A 23,367-nucleotide genomic window follows, 5' to 3' on the forward strand; every position below is an offset into this window, starting at 1 on the left:
ATGGAGAGGTATCTCAAAGTGGTTTATATTTTCATTTCACTTATTACTAATAATACTGAGTATTATTTCATATACTTATTGGATGCCTGTATATCTTTCTGACATGCGTGTTCAATTTTTTTGTATATTTTTATTGGGTGTCATTTTATTGGAGTCGTAACAATTCATTATATGTTTTATTTTTTTTTCATTTATTTTTTTTAATTTATTTATTTACGATAGTCACACTCAGAGAGAGAGAGAGAGAGGCAGAGACACAGGCAGAGAGAGAAGCAGGCTCCATGCACCGGGAGCCCGACGTGGGATTCGATCCGGGGTCTCCAGGATCGCGCCCTGGACCAAAGGCAGGCGCCAAACCGCTGCGCCACCCAGGGATCCCTCATTATATGTTTTAGATGCAAGTTGTTTGATATAAATAACATTTTGTTCCAATTTGTCTTTGTTTTCTTAAGGTTGTCTTCTGAAGAATAGTTTTAATTTGATGAAGTCCAACCTTTCCTTTCTAAGATAATGTTGCCTATTCTAGGCCATAAAGATAGTCTCCTATATTTTCTTTTCCAAATTTTTTTATAGGTTCAGATTCAACATTTAGGTCTATGATGCATCTCAAAATAGATTTTTGTTTATCATGTGAGGTAGCTTTGGAGGTTTTTCTTTTTTCCTCACATGATATTTACTATTCACTATTTCTCACTGAATTTTTTTCCCATCGAATTTTTCTGGTGCCTTTGTTGAATATGAGTTAGACATACCTGGATTGCTTTATTTCTGGACTCTCCATTTTGCTCCATTATTATATGTGTCTATCTCCACATTTACAATACACTGCTTGAATTACTGTATTTTTATAGTAAATCTTAAAATCAAGTGGCATCAATCCTCTAGCTTTGTTCTTCTTTTTCAAGATGGCTTTAGCTGTTTAGGACCTTTGAATTTTCACATAGATTTGCAATCACCCTGCCCATCTCTGAAGTAGATCTTGATATGCTTTTTCTGGCAGCTGTATCGAATCAATTGATGAATTTACGGAGAACAGCCAAGTTAACAATATTAAGCATTACACTTTAGGAACATAATATGTTTCCCCATTTATTTAGGTCTTCTACAATTTCAGCATTGTTTTCTACTTTCAGTGTGGGAATTTTTTTACACACCTTATGTCACATTTGTCCTTTTATTCTATTATAAATATCATTTTAAATTTTCAATTACTTATTGTGTATGTATGGAAATACAATTGATACTGACTTTATATACTGAGACTTTTTATTATTTTTGATAATTTTAATTAACATTTTTGATCACTTATTTTTATTTCAGTTATTTTACTTGTTTTGTATGTATAGATTCTAGAGATATTCAATAATCATGTTATCTGAGAATAAGGATAATAAAACTGTCTACTTTCTCCCTTCTATACTTTATGCCTTTTTCTTTTTTTTGCTTTATGTAGTAAAATATCTGTGAAGTATAAATAGATGTTGTAGAAATGTACAACCTTTAACTGCTTCAGATAATGATCCTAGAAAAGGAATAAGTATTTGCAAGAGCCCTTCTCCCTTTGCTTATTGTTTACTCCTTGTTTTGTTTTTTACTTCCCAGCTAGCTCCTAAGGTCCACAGCCAGCCTTTCTCTAATTTCTTTTAAATTGTTTGAAACTACAGTGCATCTCATTACCTCATGCCTAACCAGCCTGACTCTTCAAATTAATAGTAATGAATTCATCTATTTACTCATCTATCTGGAAATACAGCTTACTTCAGCTTATTGACATTTTTAAATGCAACTCAAAAGTTGTGTAACAATGGTACTACAATGATGCATAAAATTGAGTTTGAGTAAGGAACACACCTATACATTGGAGGGTTAGTAATAAAATCTGAGAATGCTAATGATGACTCCAAGGTTATCATCCCTGCTCTAGATACTCTTTGCAGAGTTCTGCCTCAGAGACCTGTTCTAGTTCTTCTTTTCAGAGACTTTGCAGAGATGATCTTGGCTCCCAACAAAAAACAGTAAGTAAAATTAGGATATGCATGATAAAAAAAAACTGTTGAAAAAAAATGTTCTTTTGGGCACCTTGCTTGATTCATGAATTCTGTTGTATGCTTTTTTTAAACTCAAGAGCATTTCAAAGACCTGATACGGTTTGGGAATATGAAAGAAAAATTCCCTATACTTTTTGTAAGCTAAGTAAGAAACAACAGAAAAAGTTAGCTACTTTAAAGGACAGAGAGATGTACATGAAATCCTAATAGACATTATGTTTATGCCCTTAACTTAGGCAAAAAAAACCCAAAATGTTGCATTGCTTTACATCCTCTAAGCAAATGAATTCTAACCCTAAAATTCCATTCCACCTCTGTCTCTATTAGGATTCCTTAATCAGTTATGGCCATGACTATGAAGAAGTTCTTGGAGCTTGCATCACAGCAAAAGCCAAAGACATCCAACCAGTATTGGCTCATCTCTTCATTTACTTCTTGCCTCTGAAATGCTTGTCGCTCAGTCTTCATCACTTCATCCCTAGGCCCAGTGTCTAGCAGTTTCCACATCCAATTTAGTCACAGGGATCTTTGCTCAAGAACTCTGGGGGCAAGTGTTGAGCATCTCTGAGTCCGTCAGTCATCATTTGTCCTTTTCTAATTAATATTAGAGCAAAATTGTGTGATGCTTACAGACTCTCGATTATGTACACAATTTACTTTTATCCAAACTTCTTTCATGAGCAAGATGCAATTCATAAAACTCTACCGGTAACTGAATACTTTTTTAATGGAAGCAAAATTATATATTTAAATACTAAATTAAGCTAACAAGAGAGGATATATCTATGAAAAATTAAAAGAAACTAAGTTGTAAGTACTTATATTTAATGTGAATATAGCACTAATAGAAATATAAAGATAAAATGTAATAAATTACAAAAGTTACTTGTTACTGAAAACAGACACCCATAAAAATGAATAATATTTTTAAAAACTTGAGGAACCTCCACAGTTTTCCAGAGTGGCTGCACCCACTTGCATTCCCACCAAGAATACACAAGGGTTTCTTTTACTCCACATCCTTATTGACACTTGTTTCTTGTGTTTTTTATTTTACCCATTCTGACAGGTGTGAGGTGGTATCTCATTCTAGTTTTGATTTGCATTTCCCTGATGATGAGTGATGAGCATTTTTTAATGTTGTTTGTTGGCCATCTGTATGTATTTTTTGGAAAAATCTTCTACGTTTGAACTGCATTATTTGTCTTTTGGGTCTTAAGTTGTATTAGTTCTTTATATAGATATTAACCCTTTATTGGATATGTCATTTCTAAATATCTTCTCCCATTCAATATGTTGGTTTTTGTCGATTGTTTTCTTCATTGTGCAGAAGCTTTTTTATTTTGAAGTAGTCCCAAAAGTTTATTTTTGCTTTTGTTTCCTTTGCTTCAGAAGACAAACATCACACATCAGAGAAATTACTGCCTATGCTCTTACTGAGTATTTTTATGGTTTTAGGTCTTTAATCCAATTTGAGTTTGTTTTTGTGTAGAGTGAAAGAGGTACGGTTTCATTCTTTTGCATGTAGCTGTCCAGTTTTCCCAGTATCATTTGTTGAAGAGATTATCTTCTTCTCATTATATCCACTCTTTCTTTGTTGAAGATTAATTGCCATATAATGGTGCATTTATTTCTGGGTTTTTCTATTCTATTCCATTGATCTATGTGTCTATTTTTATGCCACTACCATACCATTTTAATTACTATTGCTTGGTAATAAAACTTGAAATATGGAATTGTGATTACCTCCAGTTTTGTTTTTTCTTTTGCAAGATTGCTTTAGCCATTCAAGGTCTTTTGAGGTTCCATACAAATTTTAGGAGTTTGTTCTAGATCTCTGAAAAATGTTATTAGTATTTTGATAGAGATTGCATTAAATGTGTAGATTGTTTTGGGTAGTATAGACATTTTAACAATATTTGTTCTTCCAAACCATGAGATGAAATATTTTTCCATTTCTTTGTGTAGTCTTGAATTTCTTTCATCAGCATTTTATTGTTTTCAGAGTGCAGATCTTTCACATCTTTGGTTAAGTTTATTCCTAGATATTTGATTGGTTTTGGTGCAACTGTAAATGGGATTTTCTTAATTTCACTGTCTGATGCTTCATTATTAGCATATAGAAATGCAACAGATTTCTATACATTGATTTTGTATCCTGGGACTTTACTGAATTCATTTGTCAGTCCTAGTACTTTTTTGGTAGAATTTGTATGGTTTTCTATATATATAGTATCATGTCAACTGCAAATAGTTTTGCTTCTTTCTTACCAATCTGGGTGCCTTTTACTTATGTTGTTTAACTGCTGTGGTTAGTACTTCCAGTACTATGTTAAACAAAAGGCGTGAGAGTGAACATCCTTGTCACATTCCTGACCTTAGGACAAAGCTCTCAGTTCTTCACCAGTGAATATGATGTTTTCATATAAGGCTTTTATTATGTTGAAGTATGTTCCCTTTAGACCTACTTTTCAGAGCGTTTTTATAATGAATGGATGCTATATTTTGCTGAATGCTTCTGCACCCACTGAAATGATCATATGGTTTTTATCCTTTTTCTTATTGATGTGAAATATCATGTTTACAGTTTTGCAAATATTGAACCACCTTTGCATCTCAGAAATAAATCCCACTTGATTGTGGTGTATGACATGTTAAATGTATTGTTGGATTCAATTTGCTAATATTTTGTTGAGGATTTTTGCATATATATTCATGAGAAATATTGACTGGCTCAGTCAGTTAAGCATCTGACTCTTGATCTTGCCTCAGGTCACGATCTCAGGGTTATGAGATCCAGCCCCCACACTGTGGAGCCTACTTAAGAGTCTCTCCCCCTCTCTCTTTGCCCCTTCCCCTGCTTGTGCATATGTACATGCACTCTCTCTCTCTCAAAAAAAAAAAAAAAAAAAAAAAAAAAACAAATGACTACCAATAGCCTTTGTAATTGACAATTATTTCCCTGAAAGATATAGAAGACATCAAAAAATATAAAAGGGTAATTCAAAAGCAATACATGGGTGGATTTCACCCAGTATGCTGAACAAATTGTAGATCAACAGTCACATTTTCAGCCTTAGCACTTCACTCCCACTACTCTCATCTTTCTATCATGGGCCCCTGCCCTCAGAGCCCTGGCTATTTTTTCTAATACTCAGAAAATGATCCATGTATGTGGCTTACCTGACTTCTAATGCCCCCCATCATCCATCCATAAACCTCTAGCTTTTCCTTTCAAAAATGTTTGATGATATGTCAGTTAGACATATTATTTGGGAATAATAAATTGTGAGAGTTAACTGAAGTGTAAAATGCTCTACTCTAGGAGTCATGGTGGACAGAACAAAAAGAGCTCTGTCCCAGGGCTTTGTTATCTAAAAGGTGCCAAAATCTAAATGATTTTTAGAAGGCTTTAAATATTTCGAGGTCCCTTTTGTTTTATTACAATAGTCCACCCACACTTTTCTGGTTATGATATCAGCAGAGCTGGATGAGATCAGAGCACAAGATCAGAAACCTTGGACTCACTTTGTTATCAAAGACCACCTCATTTCCCTTTAGACCTCGCCCATTCTACACCCCACACCATTCACACATAGACTTAGCTCCATTTTTGACCATCTGTATCTAGCGATGCTTGCCTGAGGAGATAACTTGCTTCACGAAAGACATGTCAGCAACCTTCAGTTTAGATGATAATACAGTACAACCTGTGAATTAAGTTTATATGCACATGATGATTCAGGTTAAAATGTATGTAGTATAGAGATATACAGGAATACTTGAGATATTAAATATTTTTGCAGATAAGGCAGTAAGAGTCCAACTAATTGTCTGCATTATTAGACCAAGAGCAACAAAATTCTTTCTCACAAACCGAATGCAGATTTGTCAACACAGCAGTGTTAATGAAAAACATGGAATCAACTGACAATGATAGAAAATTCTAAAATTTACAAAAGATGTACATTTCCCAGCTTTTCTTAATAAATTAGATCTAACAATAGGCACCCACATTGCTGCTTCGGAGTGAGTGGAAAATGTTTCTTCTAGTTCTCTACAATTATCAGCCTCTTTCAGTCAAAAAGGTCACTGTACTTCCTTATGGACCTGTATAGTCCTGTTGTGAACTTCTAGTCACAACATTTCATTCTCAAATATCTTCATTCTTAGTAGTGTTCCAGTTTAACGAAATGTGCATGAATGTGCAACTCATTTACCTTCCTAGTTCCTAATAATATTCTATTCTGCTACCATGAAAACATAACAGAAGAGATTGTTCAGTAACTCCCTAAATGGCCATTAATGCCATTACTTCCATCCTCTAGTAAAAGATCCTTCATCACAAAGACCCTTGTGGACACACTGGAATCCAACTCACAAATTTTTCATAATAAAATTTGGTAATAAAAGTCCCTTTCTTCTCTGACAAGGGATTCAGGATGTCAATTTATTTAGGATAGAGAGAAAGAGAGATAACAAAAGAGAACACAAGTGGGAGGGCATGGAAAGGGAGAACAAGCTCCCCACTGAGCAGGGAGCCCAACATGGGCCTCAATCTCAGAACCCCAGGATCACGACCTAAGCCAAAGATGCTTAACCATCTGAGCTACCCAGGTGCCCTCAGGATATCAATTTAAAGTTGTCTGTGTACACATCTCCAATGAAGAAGCCAACAGGTAGAGGCGAGGAAAGACGAGACACCAGGTAAGTCTTAATAGTGTGAATAAAAAGCTTATCTCAATTGCTATTGTCATCTATGACTTTCCTAGTTTAGAGGGTAATATATTCCATTTTTGTTGAGCTAAATGGAGCTCAGTTTCTGCTAGGATGCACACAAAAAGCATCATTTACTTTTATTCCAATAGCTTATTGTTATTGAAAATAAACAAATAGGGGTGTGCCTGGGTGGCTCAGTCCGTTAGGCATTCAACTCTTGATTTTGGCTCCTATCCCGATCTTAGGCTTGTGGTATCAAGTCCCTGTGTCCAGCTCTGTGCTCAGCAGGGAGAGTCTGTTGGAGATTCTCTCTTCCTCCTCTGTCCTTCCCCCACTTGTACACGTGCACACACACACATACACATGTGCACTCGAGTGTGCTCTCTCTCTAAAATAAACAAATAAATCTTTAAAGAAAAAATAAAACATACAAATATAATACAAATGAAAATTAGATCTATTTTGGTGAAATAAATCAGTAACTTCCCTGTTCTGGCTCCTTTACATTTAATTTTAAGAATTATGCATCTGTTTATCTCTTTCATATCCTCCTAGAGAAAGAGGTGCGCACGTGTGTGTGCACCTATCAAGGAATGCTAGAAGAAACAGAAATCATCCTTTCCAGCTTTTTAAATTTACAGAAGTCTGCCCTGGCCTGAATTTTTGAGTTAACCCCCGCCAAAAAAAATTTATACGTTGAAATCCTAACTCTTAGAGGTAATGTTATCAGTAGGTGGGGCCTCCTTGGGAGGTTCTTGAGAGTAGAACTACCATGAATATGGTCAGTGCTCTTTTAAGAGATCCCACAAAGCTCCCTAGTCCCCTCCACAACACGCGGATACGAGAAGCCTGTGACCTGCAAGGCCCTTATGACCTTACTGCCAGCCTGATTTCGGGCTGTCAGCCTCCAGAGCTGTGAGCAGTGACCTGCTCATAAGCCACCCAGTCTGTGGTACCTTGTTACAGTGGCCTGAATGAACTAAGACAAAGTCACAGAAAGATTGTATGGTGAAACTGTACCTGTTCATTTACAGCTGAATAAAAATATATTTTTGTGCATTAAATTTCCTTTCATCACGTTTACTCTTCTACGTTTGTCTTATCCCTCATTTGGTGGGGGTGGGGGGAGAAGCTGATGGTTACTGACAACTGAAATGGAGTCATTTACTCATTCTGTAAGATAGACACTCCCCTACCCCTTACAAGATCACACTAATGATAGGTAACTTTTACTGAGCACCAGTGTAACGTAATGTTGTTATTTGTCTTTTCCATTTAATCCTTGCCACAGCTCAATGATACGGGTACTGCTATAACTGACATTTTATAGATCTGGTTATTTTTCCACGGTAATGCACATAATTATTGCAATCATTTAAAAAATAAATCTACTGTTTAGCTTATTTTATATATAAAATATATATAGCTATTAATATATAATAGCTAGATTTATATACCTTATATTTATTTTGTTTTGTATAAACCGAAAATACTCTTTATAACGAGGCAGATTTAAATAAGGATAGATTCCATGAGTTATCAAAAATCACATTGCCTAGTAAAGATAAGAAATAGGATATAGACTCAAATGGCCTAATTCCAAATCCAGAGCTATTTCATAGAGAAGCTTGATATAAAGCAGTAGTGTCTTGAAATTAACAGTAATTCTTAAAAATTCTTCAAGATTGAATTAGCTTGGTGCTGGGTTGTAACTCTGGACATATTACTGATAAAAGGAATGTGTGCCAGATTATTAAATAGTTTAGTGACTGGTGAAAACTACTCTAGGAGATGGAAGGTTATACCAGTGTTCTATTTCTCAGCTTAATGAAACTTGGAAGACGTCTGTTAATATATCTGAACCCAGTCAGTATACCCAGTCACACATTCCTCAGGCTAATGAAAAAGCCCTCTACTGAATGAGTTTTTTATGTTTATCCCTTGTTATTAAAATGGGGGAGGAACATACAGAAGAAAACTATAAATCAGACCATGGGAAGCGTATTTTAATTCTAGACTAGACCAAAAAATTAGAACTCTTTCTTCCAAAGGAAACAGAAATAACACCTCAAGTATAGCTATTCCATACTTAAAGTTTTAATTAGGTTCTCCATTTTCTAAGTTAACTTTGGCAAAAAAACAAAAAAAAATCCGATTAAGGAAATTATTCTAAGACTTTTGATGCAAGTAAAATACATAATAACAAATACAGTTTTCTGTTAGTTCTGTCCATCAATGACATTTTTTTGAAGCGATTAAAAATGGTGAAGACTTTTAAGGGGAACAAAGAATTAACCACTAGGACTCTTCATCAGGCTTCACATCCTATCATTTAGCTCATGAAAGACAGGGTTAAATGGCCTGGCCTTTCCCAAGACCTTGTGTATCTTATTTCTCTCATCCTCAAGCTAAGAGAATAATCCCAGATATGGTATGAATTTGGTCCATGGTGTGTGGCAGGTACTGTTCTCTGTGAAACATACTCCGAGGCAGAATGTGCGCAGAATGTTTATCCGGGCCTAACGCACGTAAAGCACGAAGGAAGGAAGCAGAATCGTCCAGAGAAAGTGGCGGAGATGGAGGGCAGGTCCCACAGTTTCCTTTACCCCACTGGGGAGATCTGAGGCTTGCAATGGTCTCAGCTGTTTGGCGTCAGCGTCAGTCACTGCACCTCTGTCTCGCTCTGTCATTATTACATAGTCCTCAAGCTCTTGTTTGTTTTTTTTCTATTTTTATGGTATTGGCCGAACTCTGGTAAAATGTTAATGCTGTTATAGCCAATATCCCTGCCTTTCTTCTTAAGTTTAATGGGAATGTTTCTAATCCGTCAACATCAAGTCGGCTATCCAAGGGTGGATTCCTGGTAGGCACCATTTTCAATGTGTGTTTCAATTCCTGATGTGTTAAGAATTTGTTATAAATGCAGGTTAAATGTTAGCGAATGCTTTTTGAACATTTATTTAGTTGGATATATGCTTTTCTATTCCCATCTGTTAATGTAGGTTATTTTCTAATGATGCGGCTCAGTAACCAAAGGGATTAGTCGGCATGATCTTTCCATTCTCCATCCATCCAGCTTCCATGGCCTCATTACGGAGAAATGTATGTCCCTACCTCCCGACTTTGGGCTAGGCATGCCACTAGGGTTTGTTTGTGTTTGCTTTTGTTTTGATGGTTTTGACCAATAGTACATAGGGGGAAATTAGTCTCTACCGTGTTGGAGCCTAAACACTAAGATTTATTGTTTTCACTTGCCGTCATGTACTCTACTTCTGCTGTGAGAGGAACATGCCCTCACTAACCCTACAGCCCAAGGAGACGGAGAAGGAGAGATACAGGAAGAGTTACTAAATCACGTATGATTTTTGTCCCTATTTTCAAAAATAAAATCAGTCTGCCTTTCTCTTGTGTGCTTGTCTGGTTTTGGTATCAGGGAAAGGGAATACTACTGACCTTCTACAAGGTAATGTATCGCACAAAGTTGTGTATGGCCTATGGCAGTGTATACAATGTCACCAATCATTTGGTTTTATGAACCAAAGCTTTCTAATTTTTATCAATTACCCTTTATCTTTTTTTATTATTTTCCTTCTAGTCTTTTGAGTTTGTTTTTAAATTCTGGTTCTTTTTGAGCTTCCTAATTTCAGAATATATGTTATTCTCAGAGAACTGTATTGGCTTGTTATATGCATTTTGCTATTTACTACGTTTTAATTCATTCAATTTAAATAGCTTATTATTTCTATTGTTTTCTCTTTAACTAAAGATATGTATTCAAAAATATATGTTTTCACTTCCAATGGAAAATAAACTATGTGTATTTAGTTCATCTTTTTATTGCCTTTTTCCAGAAAATGCATTTTCCAGAAAATGTAACATATTTTTAATGTATTCAGATTCCCTGCTAACTTCTATGTTAAATGCTATAAATATTTCAAATATATTTGAAAATAATATGGACACTATATATTGTTTCTTGGATTCATAATTCCATGTTACGTGTGTTTGTGTATACATACACCCTCATTAATACATTACAGAAGATTTTAAATTATGACATTGATGTTCTCTGGTATCTCTCCATTAATTTTTCTATCATTAGAATTAGATGCAGGGGCTGATATTATGAATATCTTTATATTTTCAATATGTAAGATTTATTCCTAGTAATATGTGTATATGTTTAATTACATGATAAAAAGTAAGTATACAGAATTTAAGTAGTTTATGTACTTTAATCCTTGATAACAAATATTTAATAATTTTACTATATACGGGAATGAGTAAAGATGAAATGACACAGTGACTTTCCATACATTAAATATACAATTTTACTGTATTAAGGAAAAGAACTGTAGATGATGGAAAATGTAATTTGACTCTTTTTTTGCACATCTGCCTGCCTATACTTTTTTCAGGCTTAGTCTAGAATAGCCTAAGTATGATGAGTCCTTGTTCTTTTTTTTTTAATATTTTATTTATTTGATCATGAGAAACACGGAGAGAGAGAGAGAGGCAGAGACAGAGGCAGAGGGAGAAGCAGGCCCCACGCAGGGAGCCCGACACAGGACTGGATCCCGGGACGCCAGGGTCACGCTCTGGGCTGCAGGCGGCACTAAACCGCTGACCCCCGGGGCTGCCCTGATGTGTCCTTGTTAATAGAAAGACAGACATTATAAAAGAAAATGCATATCTGTTTTATTTTTCATCTGAATGTGACAGCGCTCAATTCCAATACTCTCAGCTTCTGAGTCCTGTTCCTTAGTCTAACAGGGGACCTGACACCATAAAAAACAGTCCTAAATAGAGGAGACAAATATTTTCACACCACAAATTGTATTTTCCTCATCATGCCTGAAATCACTGGATTTAGCTAATAAATCCAACCTATGTAATACGTAGCTTATGCGAAGCCTTTAGCATCTCTCTATAAATTGACCAAAACATTTAAGAAACAGATTTCTCGGAGGCCAATAACCGGGTCGCTCTTGGCCGCTCATCAGCAACGCGCTGCCACTGCAGATCGGTCGTGTCTGGAGCCCACTTCCCACTCACGGCGCGGCCCACGCTGCCGCCAGTAACTGACGCCCCGGCCACCGGCACAGCTGTCGGTGACATGCGCCACGACCAAGAAACGCAGGCCACTCTTGGCTGGCCATATTCCGGCCCCATTAATTGGGGTCAAAAACAGCATCATCCGTTTGAATCTAAAAATAAATTCTTAACCTTTCACTAGCAAACAGCTCGAGTCCCTCTCCCAACCTAGCCTTTTCACAGAGATTCTAATAGTTTCACCTCTTTTGCGGGTAAAAATTTGAAATGTGCGTCATCCTTCTGCCTCTGGCAAGCTTTTGGAGGAAGCCTCCAGCAGCTCTAGGCCGCAGGCGATCGGATGACCCGGGCGCCGGCCTTCGTGTCCCCCCAACCTGCGTGGGATAAACGAAAATACAAGTAAGCGCTGTATTGCTTGTACTGGCGGGACACCCGGGGCAGGGGGCACGGCAGGTGCTCCACGGGGAGGGGGGGGGCCGGCAGCCAAGGGGCCAGGGGGGCCGGGGACCCACGGAGGAGGCCCTGCCCTTCCTGCGGGGCCTTCCCTGCTGCTGTCTGTCCTCCTGAAGGGCCCCCTTCCCATGCTGAGACCTTAGAGGCCTACCTGCGCACCTGCACCTGAGGCCCCACCCCCCCACCCACCCCCCACACCCCCCATCGGGCCAAGTGGGCCGGATAGGCGCCCAGCAGGCACCCGGGGAGACCAGCCTGTCCACTCGCCACCCTCCGTCCCTGTCCTGTCACAGAGGCTATCTCCACTGTGCGGGCACCAAACTGATGCCACTGGATGTGCACCGAATAAACAAAAGGCGCATAATAAAAGTGGCTTGCGGGAGAGAGGGATCACCTTGCTCCCTACCAGGTTCAAGCACCACTGGCTGTGACCATCCCTGCCCTGGGGGACTCCACTGGACCGCACAGGACGACGGTGCTACAGCTTTATTTTTTTTTTTAAGATTATTTATTTATGTATTTATGAGAGACAGAGAGAGAGAGGCAGAGACACAGGCAGAGGGAGAAGCAGGCTCCATGCAGGGAGCCCGACGTGGGACTCGATCCCGGGTCTCCAGGATCGCGCCCTGGGCCAAAGGCAGGTGCCAAACCACTGAACCACCCAGGGATCCCTGTTGCTACAGCTTTAAAATCAATATGATAAATTAAGTAATTCCAATTATAATTACATTTCTTGTGATTATTCATAACGGTGTAATTACTTTTTATTAAAATGACTACTTGTCTAAAAATTTAGTGATGACTTTGAAATGAAGAGAACAATGCAAATGTGACATATCTGGTAGATATAAAGCCAAGACATTGATTACATTTTGATATTTACCTCAAGATTTTAACTTGCTCCCAACTAAGTTACAATAAAGAAATAGCTATAAATTTTAATTAAAAAAAAATTTGCTTTCAGTTTTCATTTCCAGACGATAGTAGAGAAAGGAAGCTATGATTCATTAGCATTTTATTTTAAACCATGTCTACAATGATTCCGTACGATGAATATTTTGATACTTTTACTCCTGGAATTTACTCTTGGAATTATTTATAATAGTCTTTTTTTCTCATGGAAGATGGATCTCAATTTAAAATTGAAATTTGACATTTCATTTACTCAGCTGAGGCTGACACTAGATGACGTTACTTAAATAGCCTTAAAACCCATGGGCCATAGGAGACATAATACAAATGTGACCATCGGGACGCCCGGGTGGCTCAGTGGTTTGGTGCCTGCCTCCAGCCCAGGGCGTGACCCCGTGACCCTGGGGACCTGGGATCGAGTCCCGCCTCCGGCTCCCTGCATGGGGCCTGCTTCTCCCTCTGCCTGTGTCTCTGCTCCTCTGTGTCTCTCTCATGAATAAATAAAACCTTAAAAACAAAAACAAACAAACAAACAAACAAAAAAAACGTGAGCATTCATACTGCACGAAGACCTTGCACACATCTAGTCTGCCGGGCCGCAGCCGGAGAGTCTGAAGTAACGTCACAGCTTCAGTGTAAACTGGACACGTCACTAACGTCTCCTTACAACTTCAATAAACACATTTACTCTAAACTGTACAAGAAGTTAAAATTTTTCTTACTCTAAACTATAAAATAAGTTAATATTTTTCTTGGCACCGACGAAGAAAATACTGCTTTGTCAAAACTACTCAAAGCATTTTCCAATTATTAGCACAGTGAGAAGTAACTAGGCCCAAAACCAGGGTCGGGATTAAACAACATATTTTAACTAAATGTCAGTGACCATTCCAAATGCAAACCTGTTCTACATAGAATGTTAATCACTATTCACATATTTATCACTGGATTTTTGAGATCTAAGTGTGTAAACTGGAAGCGCGCAGCCTAACGACCTGACACACACCGCGAACCGCTTGTCCCAGTAAGGCAGGGACGTCCACCTTCTCCTCCGCGTCCGCATAGACATACAGGCAGCCCAGAGAAAGAACGCGGCCGTTGTCCTTGCCATGAGAGCTCGCAGCATCCTCCCCTGCACCCGGCCCAGGCCGCCCCTCGGGGCCCCGCGGCCTCCACCCGGCGCCCTCGGCCGCCCTCGCAGGACCCAGGACCTACGGCCTCCGCCTCCCCCAGGCCCTGAGGCCTGCACTTCCGCCCGCAGCCTCCCGGGTCACCCCCTTCCGCCTTCACCCCTGCGCCCCACACTCCACTAGGCCAGGACCCGCTGAGCCCCGCGGCCCTCACCCGGCTGCCCTCGCAGGGCCCAGGACCCACGGCCTCCACCCCTCCCCCAGGCCCTGAGGCCTGCACTTCCGCCCGCAGCCTCCCGGGTCACCCCCTTCCGCCTTCACCCCTGCGCCCCACACTCCACTCCAGCCAGGACCTGCTGAGCCCCGCGGCCTCCACCCGGCGCCCTCGGCCGTCCTCGCAGGACCCAGGTCCTACGGCCTCTGCCTCCCCAGGCCCTGAGGCCTGCACTTCCGCCCGCAGCCTCCCGGGTCACCCCCTTCCGCCTACACCCCCGGCGGCACCCCAAGCCCTCGGGCCCGACCTGAAGCCTGAGTCCCAAACTACACCCTAACATCTCGGGGGCCCGGACTCCGCCCGCCTCGGCCTCCCCGATGCGCCCTCCCCTCCCGTCACACAGATGCTCTCTCTTGCTCGGCAAAGTCTGAGGGTCCCCTTTCCCCTTAATTTCTGCGGTCGTTACTACCACCTGGGACTCGGGGGGCGGTTTCCATCCGAAATCCCAGGAAATTAGAACAGACCTTGGCATTGTCCCCCGCACTGGTCACCTCGGGACGGCCCGTAACACCCCGTGTCTTGCTGCCGTCCCCATGACTCTTCTTTTATTCTTAAATTACTGCTGTTCCTTCAACCTTTCACACCCCCCCCCTGTTACGTGTGTGCATCCGGGTCTCCTCCCCTCCTAGTTACCACGAGCTCCTTTCCTTTTTCTCTTTTTCTTTTTCTTTCTTTTTTTTTTTTTAAGTAGGTTCCACTTGCAGCGCGGATGCCGTGACCTCAGACGGAGCCCTCAGACGGACCGTCAGTGACAGGTGAGCCCACGCGAGTCACGCAGGCACCCTGACCCCCGCCTCTTTCCTGGGCGCTCCTCACTTTGTATCTTCTGTCGTCTTATTCCATCCCTGAACCTTGTGTCTCTGCCATAAAATCATCACACACGGAGGGCGCCTCGGTCAGACACCGCGGAGGTCAGACCCGCCTCGACCCCCTGGGAGTTGGCCGCTTCCGGTGCCCTGGGTCAGACCCCCCTCTACACCTGGGTGTCCCGCGGACTTCCGGCGCCCTGGGTCAGACCCACCTCGACCCCCTGGTTGTTCCAGCCGCTTCCGGGGCCCTGGGTCAGACCCCCACCCCTAGAGCTGGGTGTTCTGGGCCTGCTTCCGGGGCCCTGGGTCAGACCCATCTCGACCCCCCTGGGTTGTTCCAGCCACTTCCGGTGCCCTGGGTCAGACCCCCCCTAGAGCTGAGTGTTCCGGCCCCGCCTCTGGTGCCCTGGGCCAGACCCCCCCTCTACACCTGGGTGTCCCGGCCGACTTCCCGCGCCCTGGGTCAGACCCACCTCGACCCCCTGGTTGTTCCAGCCGCTTCTGGGGCCCTGGGTCAGGCCCCCACCCCTATAGCTGGGTGTTACAGGCCGCGTCCAGTGCCCTGGGTCAGGCCCACCTCGACCCCCTGGGTGTTCCAGCCATTTCCGGTGCCCTGGGTCAGACCCCCCTCTACACCTGGGTGTTCCAGCCACTTCCGGCACCCTGGGTCAGACCCCCCCCTCTACACCTGGGTGTTCTGGGCCCCCTCCAGCGCCCTGGGTCAGACCCACCCCGACCCCCTGGGTGTTCCAGCCACTTCCGGTGCCCTGGGTCAGCCCGCCCAGGTAGTCATCCACGTCCCCGGTGGATCTCACAGCCCCCCCCCCTCCCCCCCTCCTCCCCCTCCTCCCGCTCCTCAGTCCCCGCAGCCCGTGTCCCCGAGGTCCTCACAGCCCCTCCCTGACCAAGAGTCCCTCCAAGCATCCTGACGACTACATGTGTCCGTTATTAAGTCGTATTTCCTGGAAATATTTAGGCAGCAAAACATTACAACCATCTTGCACTCACTGCTGATTCTTGCTGCTGGATGCCTCCAATTTTTATTTTCTGACTAGAAATTCCTACCCTCAATGGTAGAGTGGTTTATATTTTCACCACCAAAGATACGTATTAATACTTAAGATTAGTGGTAGTAACCCTTCTTTGTTCTAGACACTGTTCACTTGACTTACGATGTCACATTCATTCGAAATGTACAGAATATTTTAATCCTTATCAGACAATGGCATAATTTTGTAACATGGTCTTATTTTACAAGTTTATAGATTTCCTGATAGGAATACTTGATTTCCTTTAATGTGACTAAGTCATTTCCCAATTTCTCTGAGCCTCTCCCTCCACCAAAATAAATAAGTTATACGAGAAAATTTAAAAAAATGGTTTATTAAACAGACATGTTCTAATGGAAATAATATTTTTCTTGCTATAGGTTTTTTTAAATCTAGATATAAACACCTTTCATAAATGCTGAGACTTCTTAATGGAATATCTGTCAACATTGATCAAGTGATTCATGCGTTTTTAGAATCACAAATAGGGAAGATACTTAAGTGAACAAGAAATTCAGAAGCCTCTGATTTATTTTTGAGTGCTTTATAGAATTTGAATTATTTAAAAGAAATTTATTAGCATTTAGATCATGGAAGAAAGTTCAATAGTTAACTTATTTCAGTATCTTGTCTCAGTACCTTATTTTGTACTCATTTTAATATGAGTTTATTTTCAGCTAGCTGTTTATTTTCCAATCATAAAATATTATATTCCCATAAATACTAACTTCGTTAGACATTTTGCATCCTTCAAGCCAAGGATGAAATAGACCCAATCTTCTTCTCAAGAGACAATCAGTGTAAGAGTACGTTCATGAACCTAAAACTTTACAGTACCAAAGACACGTTACAATACACAAAATCACAGAACAATCGAGAGAAAATTAAAAGTCTCTCTGTAAGTCTCCCCAAATAGAAAAAGATAATTATATGAAATGATGCTTCTGTAGAAGTGGAAATATTCCGAGGAAGATCATAATTCTAATCTGCTGGATGCAAGATTATATTTTTCAGGGTTGTGGGCAAGGCCATGTACAGGCAGCACGCATAAAGCACTTCAATGTGCCAGAGAATTTAAAGGCCTTGAATTTATAGGTGCTGCAGTCTTCACAACAACCTTGTGACATAAATACCATCATTACCTCTTTCTGCTAATAAGGAGATAAGTACAGAGAGGTTAAATAACTTGGCAGTAATGACACGACCCGGCTAAACCGGAGTGCAAACCCTTGGATCCAGCTCCAAAGCTCCCTTACCCAACTGCTGAGCTGTGGCACTTACACTGGATTGATTTACCCGTATTTTAGGGGATCTAAGATACTCCCATGCTGGCTCCTTCTTATCCTTCCCACAATCAACAGAATTTTTCGCACAACCATGTTATGTCCGCCCCTTACCCAATTAGGAATTGTAATCTTATAAGCCACAAACTTTGGTCATGTGTATTCTTATTTTATAGAGGTTACATTTTGAGAAGCAATGTATATGCGAATTTAGAAATCGAGAGGCAGTAGTATTTAGATATCTTTAAATATGCTTATTAGCTTTGATAGGACAAGACATGTAATATTTTCATAGAACCTGTTTCTCCAAGCCTGTTTCAAGTGTTTGCTCAATATTCACCGTCAGTGGATCATCCAGTGAATATTCTGGAGCGCTCTAATTTGAAATTTCAGTCTCACCGCCCACCCACAATATTCCTAATTCAGTATGCCCTGCTGTGCTTTTCTTCCTTTTTATAATTTTGTAACATGCAATAGATATAATTAATTGTGTGTATCATTAATGTCTGCCTTCAACGATCACTGCCTCCTTAGAATACAAAATCCTTGAGGGAAAGACTGCTGTTTTGTTCACCGATGTATATCTAACGCATAAAACATTGTCTGGTACATGCCAGGAATTCTTTTTATGTATTTGTTAAATGCTCAGAAAAATCAATGAGTAGATCATGAAAAAATAAATTCATACTGTATGATCAGTGTTCCTGTAAAACATGACCAGAAATACATTTTTTAACTTATTTTTATCTGGGATATATTTATACAGTTTTCTTGTGTATAAAAAGTACACAACTTCTATGTATTTAATGTAACATTAAAACTGCCAATTCAAAGCATCAGTGATAATCTGTAGAATAATTCTTCTATCAGTTTCCAATCTGAATAGAGAAGCTTAGTGAATGACTAAGCTGAACAGTGAAAAAATAAACCAACTGACACATTTACTTAATGTCTCTGAGCCTCAGTTTCCTCATGTATAAAATGGAGGTAGAAATGGTACATATGGGGCAGCCCAGGTGGCCCAGCGGTTTAGCGCTGCCTTCAGCCCCGGGTATGGTCCTGGGGTCCTGGGATCGAATCCCATGTCGGGCTCCCCGCATGGGGCCTGCTTCTCCCTCTGCCTGTGTCTCTGCCTCTCTTTCTCTGTGTCTCTCACGAATAAATAAATAAAATCTTTAAAAAAAAAAAAAAGAAATAGTACATATGAAAATTACGTGAGATAACTTATATAAAGGATTTTTTTAAATAGTGTTAAGTATTATGCGGTTCCACAAGAAAGGACGACAACTTCATCTGGATGCTAATTTGAGGGGTAGAGAGGCACTGTACTTGATGAGGATTTTTTCTCAGATTCACTTAAATACATTCACTTAGCTATTGATTACTTCCCTTTAAAATATCTTAGAATGTCAATATATAGCACGTAAATAGACTATATCTGTGTCTATCACAACATCTTAAACTGCAAAAATATATTTGTTTTCCCGACCAATAAAATATCACTAGTCAATCTCATGGTAGTTGAAAATGATGACTTTGAGGCCAATGGAGATCCTAGGTGTCAATAATGTAGATTCTCCTTGCAAACGTGTAGTACAATTATGATGAAGCCATAATTTGATTTGTGTAATAAACAAAATAATTTTTCAGACTGTGCCGTGATAGACCGACATCAATTTACACGATGCCATCATACTGAGGTCCCCAAACTATTCTGAAAATGGAAGAATGAGGAGCAACTTACTTCCATCTCTTACAATGAAAATGACAGGACTATCTTAATCTGACAACTCACAGGTGAAAAAAACCTGAATCAGGACTGATGATATTTTCATGTAAATTTGACATGATCACCATTTTGAATTCTTTGGATACAGAAAGACACAGAAACAATTTAACGATTAGTCTGCAGGCAAAAAATAAGACAAAACTGTTCCAATTTTCAGGACTATGAAAAGAATGATAGCCCATTTAGCATATAAAATACTGTTTATCAATCCAGTTTTATAAGTTTATCAATCATCAGTCCTCCTAATACTAGAAATTACACCAGTTGGCTGATACGTTAGTGCTCTAAATAAATGCAATCATTTTTTGTATAAAAATATTCCATAATGCAGCGATTCTCAAACATCGACTATATACTAGAAACAGCTGGAGAACTTGTTTAAAATGCTGATTTTCCTGTACAATCTCAACTCTTTTGTGATTCAAATTCAATAGTTCTGGCATGAGGTTTGGGGGAATTTACATTTTAATAAGCAGACTCACTAGTCGTGGCGCTGTTGATGATCACACTCAGAGCAAGACTGCACCAAGCCTACTATTCAAAAATTTAACTTTACTCGGTACAAAGAAACAAGAAGCTGAACTAATGCGAAAAAAAAGATATATAGGTGCTTTGGGGACAGTAAATTCACCTGAAATTGGAGCCCTTGACACACAATATCTCTCCATCAAAACAGTATGCCATTGTGTCTGCAAAACAGAGTACCGTGCTCTAAAGAACAGAAACCCGGCTTGAGAATCACGGGGGCTGCGGGCTAGAGCGGAGAACTGGGGCAACAGCAATCAACTCCGGTACCTGAGAGGCGTAAAGTAACAAAGATTTGCTTCTTATTTATGCTCCGCATCCGTCACAGGCCTTTGCTTACTGCGATCACTCGGGGACCCTGGACGAGCGGGGAGCTGTGCTGCCCGGGGAGCTGGCCTCGGTGTCAGACCAAGGGGAAGGTTCCAGGAGTTCCTGCTGCTGCCAGGGAACACCAAGTCCTGGCTTCAGCAATCAAATACGTAGGACTCATTGGCCAAAATGAGGAACCAGCTACTTCCAAACGTGCCTGCTGTGAGTCTGAATGGGAGGAGGGGAGGGAGGGGGGCGGCCGCAGTGCCCAACAGGTCACCCTCGTGTGCTGCTCTCACAACTGCTCCTGCGGCCTGCTGCCTGAGCAGCCGTGGACCGGTCAGCTCGATGCGAGACACTTACTTACTTACTTACTTATTTACTTATTTACTTATTTGTTTATTTAATTTATTTTTTGATCAAAATGTAATGACTACTTTACAGTTATAAAATGCACTGGAAATAAAACAAGACGCATCAAACACTCTGGAAATCAAGAGTTCCTACAAGAAAAACTCCACGTGACGAAACCCCCATCTTTGCTGCTCTTTCTGAACTCCCTTCCTTTCCAATTTTCATCATAAACCTATTTTTGTTTCATGGACCTAAAAGGGGCACCTTTTCTCAGAAACATGCTTTGCCTCCTGAGTACTCTGCAGAATTGGAAGGAAGGGTTCACCAAAATTTAATCCACTTGAGAGATGTTATGACTCAGGAAAATCTATCCGTGAAAAACGCATGAGCTAAGCATGAGCTGCGTAGACATCAACGCCGTGTCTCCTTCAAACAGACGGCACAACCGTAAGATCTGCTGAAAGGGAAGGAAGAACCTTTAATCACTGAAAGATGTTCTGAGTATTATTGACAGAGAAATTCGTCCGATTGACTAATTTTTTTTTTTTTACCAGATAATGACTCATTCTCTGACCAGTGCAGCTTCACTAGTTTTTCTGTAAACAAAATTCATCATCCCAGACTGCTTTTTGATTAGCTTAATTAGAATTTCTGCTTCACTGTCACCAAATAAGAGAAACTTAAGGAATGGAAAGAGGTCAAAGACTTGCTTTACTACTCAGTTATTCAACGCAGAACAATACACAATCTGTTCCGATAGTGGAAGATAAGTGATTTTTTAAAACATGATTTCTTTCCTGAACAATACATCTTTCCTCTAAAATTTTAATAGACTCCATGTAAAGTTTTGTGATATTCTTTAGCTTTTGAAGCAAAACTTTCTACTTCTTAACTCTTCGAATAATGCTATTGCTTTTATGATTTTGCTTGGTTTTATTTTATGATTATCAAGATCCTACTTTTTCGCTATAAATGAGTCAGTAGAGCGGCTGTCTATTTTTGTCTTATTAATGTGTATACCTGAATCTGTTCAGTTCTTCAAAAGAAACCAATGTCAGAAAGAGATTGGAAAGTGTTCACACTGTGCTTGCAAAAGAATAATTTTCAAATATTTATCTAGTTTAAGAGGAGCTTGAGTTTCTACTTTCAAGAATTCACATGTCTAACATATGAGATATATATAGAAGTGATTTTAAAGGGCCATTTACTTGAGTAACCTCTTTCATTGTTTTATTAATTGTATGACATTATTTGGCCTCAATTATTTAAAGGGAAAGGGAAAAGGTAGAAATGGGAATAAGATATAATGTCAATAATTATGATTTCAAACAGATTACTGATGAACTTGAAGTTATGCCATAGGGATAATGAACAATTTAGGGTTATGTTTTCTTCATGCTGATCAAGGCCTAATGCACATTCTGATTTAGTACTGAAAGTACTAAATGTTATATGGTTCAGTTTATCAAATAATCCTTGTAGACACCATGAGAACGAACTGTATGGGGCTTTTAGTCACAATCCTCTATATCATGTCAGTGATAACTATTTCTACAACACACTCAAATTCACCAAGAAATACATTGAGGATGTTCCAGCATCTACTAAGTCTCCTGGCAGCCCTTCCAGCTTCTCCTTATTGCTGAGTCTCAAACTCAGTATATTATGTTTCAGACTTCTGTTATGGAGCCATTCTACATTTAGGATCAAAATCCCCTCCAGTTAGCTATTGTTGAATTTAATAAAACAAAGAAAAACTCAAAAATATTTTGAGATTCAGAAATTCAAGCAAAGGAAACTGGGTCTAGATGATTTCTGCTCCTTCATGAATACTAAAAAGTTAAAATATACAAAATAAGTTTTAATAGGTAAAGGATAAGTGGAAGTAAAATGTTCCAGTGTCTTTTCTCTCTCTGACAAGTGATAAAAGTACCGATGCATATATCTAATAGGAATGCATCAGGGATATGACATGAAATCTCTAGTATCATTATTAAAAATTGTTAAAGGTTATTCAAAAATCAAGACAGTAGGAAAAAAACCTCAAGTCTATAGTCACTTAATGTGAAGAAGTAACAAAGGAGGTAAAATGGAACACAAATCAGGTGAGTCAAAGAGCAAAAATCTAGCAAGATGCTAGGTTTAAACAAAATATACCAGTAACTACAATAAATGCAATGGAACCAAATATGTTGACCCTTGAACACCATGGATTTGAAGTGCATGGGTCTACTTGTACATGGATTTTTTTCTATAGTAATGTAAATATATTTCCTCTTCCTTATGATTTTCTTAATTTTTTTATTTTCTGTAGTTTATTGTATGAATACAGTATATACTACATAAGACAAAATACGTACTAAGGAACTATTTGTTTTAAGGCTTCTGGTCAATAGTCTATTTGTAGTTAAATTTGGGGGAGTCAACTGTTACATGCAGATTTTCAACTTTGCAAGGGTCAATGCCTCTAGTCCCCATGTTGTTCAAAGATCAACTGTATTTCAAATGAAAGAAACATCAGATTAAGATCATGGGGCTCCTGGGGGCTCAGTCAGTTAAGCATCTGCCTTCGGCTCAGATCATGATCTCAGGTCTTGGGATTGAGCCCGGCGTCAGGCTCCCTGCTCGTGGAGAGTCTGCTCCTCCTTCTTCCTCTGCCTC

At 39.9% G+C, this 23,367-nt stretch overlaps 1 long non-coding RNA gene across 3 annotated transcripts in view; it reads right to left on the reverse strand.

Moving 5' to 3' along the window:
• The window catches only part of LOC140624521 (uncharacterized), a 67,710-nt gene extending 51,621 nt beyond the window's left edge, over window positions 1-16,089 (reverse strand). The window contains exon 1 of one of the 3 annotated variants that reach the window (XR_012023994.1): window positions 15,871-16,089. This is a non-coding gene — a long non-coding RNA (uncharacterized lncRNA). Of the gene's footprint in view, window positions 1-15,404; window positions 15,585-15,609; window positions 15,794-15,870 lie in introns of those variants that run through there. The other 2 variants (XR_012023993.1, XR_012023996.1) reach the window with 2 other exon arrangements.
• Between the last annotated feature and the right edge of the window lie 7,278 nt (window positions 16,090-23,367).

The sequence above is a fragment of the Canis lupus genome, chromosome 34, assembly GCF_048164855.1.
Source record: "Canis lupus baileyi chromosome 34, mCanLup2.hap1, whole genome shotgun sequence".
Classification (NCBI taxonomy): Eukaryota; Metazoa; Chordata; class Mammalia; order Carnivora; family Canidae; genus Canis; species Canis lupus.